This window comes from Fukomys damarensis, unplaced genomic scaffold, assembly GCF_012274545.1.
Source record: "Fukomys damarensis isolate Sample0158 unplaced genomic scaffold, DMR_v1.0_HiC HiC_scaffold_10, whole genome shotgun sequence".
NCBI lineage: Eukaryota > Metazoa > Chordata > Mammalia > Rodentia > Bathyergidae > Fukomys > Fukomys damarensis.
Genome location: NW_022900922.1, coordinates 11,724,802 through 11,728,437, shown reverse-complemented (window position 1 = coordinate 11,728,437; position 3,636 = coordinate 11,724,802).

The following is a 3,636-nucleotide window of genomic DNA, read 5'->3' as shown; positions in this document are numbered from 1 at the left end:
ATTCTGGAGATGAAAATGGTCCCTGAACATATTTAAATTGCTTCTCGCTCTTATAGTCTTATCTTATTCTTTTTTCATTATTTAGAGAACACTTTATTAGTTTCTGTAATCAAACTCACGTAGATGACCTTACATATTTAGTATGATGTGTTACCCCTGTACACATGGAAAAAAAATAAAATAAAATAAATTAATATTTCTAGACCAATATGGCTGTCCATTTCTGTACAATGCCAAGTCAACACAGTAAATTGGGATGACTTTTTGCAAAGTTGGCAGCACCGTTAAAGTTTCCCAAAATTCAATTTATATATATATATGTGTGTGTGTGTATATATATATATATATGCATCAATAGCAGCAACAGCTTTTCCAGGTTCTTCAGTCATCTGAACAAAATTATAGACATTCAGTACATTCCATTAAAAAAAAACAACAAAAAAACAAAAAAACAGCCAAGTTTTGTTGCTGCTGTGGTACCTGGCACCATTTTTTCTATTAGCCTCTTAATCATCATCTGGAAAGAGAACATTCTAGAGTAATATCATTAAATGTAGCTCTGATAAAGCACGGTCCCTACTATGTATCATAAAGCAGGTACTAGATATTTTACATTCATAGAGGTATGACACAGTACCGTCCTACATCAATTAATACTAGGGGTTTAGCTCAGTGGTTTGGTGCCCTGCCTCGCAAGCGCAAGGACCAGAGTTCGATCCCTGGTACCACAAAAAAAAAACAAGATCGCTCAGAGCCGGGAAGGTAGGCTGGGCCCCGATCCACTTTGGGAATTCTTTACGGGTGAGTTGAAAATAAATTTCTCCAGAGGAGACTGGTACTTGCTTTTCTTTGTATCTTGAGGAAAACAAACACAGGACTTCCATAAATTAAATTTTCTACCTGAACTGTTGCCTAGGCAAATGGCACATCAGTCTCAAACTTGGGTAAGGGTTGGCTCATGGGATTATTTTCCCACTCCTCCAGCAAGTTTCGGTACTTTCCCCCCTTACTTGTAGTTGGATTCACCTCTCATTTACCCTTAAATTGAGACTGTAGCTCTTTGGAATTCAGGGTTTATTGTGGGGTCTCTTATCAAGTTCCCCCTCTCTGAGCAGACATAAGCATTATTCCTGGCCCATTCCACACCTATGCAGCTGATAAAGCAGGAACTCAAAGTTTTCAGGGTTTGGGGGAAAAACTAGTACAAAACTAGTACAGCACTGTCTTGAGTCCCAAGTGTCTGGCTCTCCATTTAGTGGGGGACTCTGTATTCCTCGATTTCATGCCACCTCAGAAAGTCATTTAGAAGTCAAACACATCTGACTATAATTACTGTACATACTTTTCAGAAAGATTACTGTATCACTTGCATTTTTTATGTCTTTAGTTCCTAGCATCTCACCACACTACAATGCATATTTCCATTTCATTTATAATAGGACATGAGATATATATCATTACGTGCTCAATAAGATATTTTTATGTTTTAAATGCAAGGAGTCATTAAAATTACCTATCTCCTTAAGTGACATCTCTTTTCAAAATTTTTAATTCTTCCCTCTCCCTTTTCTACAAATACATGCAAGAAATGAAAAACTTTGACTTAGTTCCAATTTTTTATTTTCCCAGTCGTCTTCTGCTTCTCTATACTCCAGAGAAGTAAACACTGATACACAGTATACAAAAGAAAAGACGCCTGCCAATTTAATGTCATTCACTTAACAAGTTATTTAAATTCTCTGGACTTCAGTCTCTACAAAGGCTCCACTTCTGACAGATGTTCGAAAAAAAAAAAAAAAAGGAGATCAAGTATATTTAAGGATGTTACAGTTTAAAGTACTACCTAAAATATGATCAAATACTACTTCAGAAAGTACTACTGGAAACAAAAAAAATATATACTTTTTTTTATTTTTTTGAGACAGGGATTTGCATTGTAGTTCAGGCTGGTCCTGAACTCACTAGGTAGCCCAGGCTTGCCTTGAACTCGAGGCGATCCTCCAGCCTCTGCCTCCCATGTGCTGGGATTACAAGTGTGCACCACCTTGCCTGACAAAGATACCTATTTTTAACTGTCTGGTAAATGCTACTTCGAGTAGGCACAAATCTTTAAATGTTTAATTACCTACATATATTTGGTTATAAGAAAATTAGAAGTATATATACTATTATAAAACATTAATTACATATATATTAGTAAATGAAGCTTCCAGATTGCTGATAAAGTATATAATTAATATATGTCATGTTAAAAAAAAAAGTGAGAACTCTCATTTTAGAAAAATATCTAAATGTAAATTCCAAACACAAACATTCAACTAATAACTAGAAAATCATTGTGCCACAATTTAAAAAATTTATTATTTGTAAGTCCAGAAAATATACCAGAATTCTACTATGTTAGTGTTTTTCAAATGGGGTTCAAGAATAACTGTGTTACAATTACTTCCAAGGCCTGTTTAAAATGTTAATGCCTGGGTCCCATTCTAGATCCACTCAATCAGTACAGTTTGGAAGTAGGGCCAAGAGATTCAACATTAACTCAACCAGTACCAGAAGTTTACCCATTTTTGTGTCAAATCATCTAAAAACTATTCAAACATGAACACAAATGGAATATTCAGGCCTTCTGGTTGGTGCCGGGCACCATAAAACCACTGAAAAGTATCTGGATAGTCAGAAAAACATGTCTACACGATTACACTCAAGAGTTAGCATCAATTTTTCCTAGCAATGAACATTAATTGCTTCAAATGGCATCTCCTCTCATTATCCAGGCCACCTGAGGCACTCTTTTTGGCTCCGAACAGTTCCGCCACTTTGCAGCAGGTGCAGAGGAGACACAAGAGCATCTGGCAATCTGTTCTAATTCTACTGAATAAAAAAAGATGTAAACATCGCTCTTCTGGCATAAGGCTGTGGTCGGAAAACCCTGAGATTTCCGATAACGAGAGCACTCCCTTTAATCGCTTCACGAAGACACCCCCAAACTCTAGCATACTCTGCAGCTAGCACCTCAATCAGACACAGAGCTGCTTCTGCGAGCCACAGGATACATTCAGAGCTTTAGTTGGGCTCACCTGGCAATGCCACTTAACAGATTTAAAGCAAGTGGGTAAAAATACAGCTGTACAGAGCAGGGGCAAAAGCCAAGGAATGTCCAGTGCAAGCTGAAGTTAGCCAAGTTTCGTCGTCCTCCCGACCCACTCTGGGGAGGCCGGGAGCGGGGGTCCTGGAGTACCACCGACTCCAGGCCTCCCTCAGGAACGCCACGCCGACCCTTTGCGGGTGCGCTCCCTTAAGACAGCCGAGACGTTCACCTTGTCCCATCTCCCGCCACACTCCCGGCCACAGAAAACAGCAAAAGGATAAGAACCGGAACAGCTCCGGGGACCGTCACCATCTTCTGCTGACTTCCATCACCCCAGTGTCTCATCCTCGCGCACGCCGGGGGTCGTAGACCTTTCCTCTTTGACCTAGCGGTCAGTGCCCAGCTTTTCACTCACCTGCGACCGACCTCTGGGCACCCCCGCCGAGGCCCATTCGCAGCGGGCTCGACTGCCGAGCAGGGGACCGGGTGGACCCGGGCTTACCTGGGCCTCGACGACGCTCCGGAGGAGGCTCAGGGTGATCAGC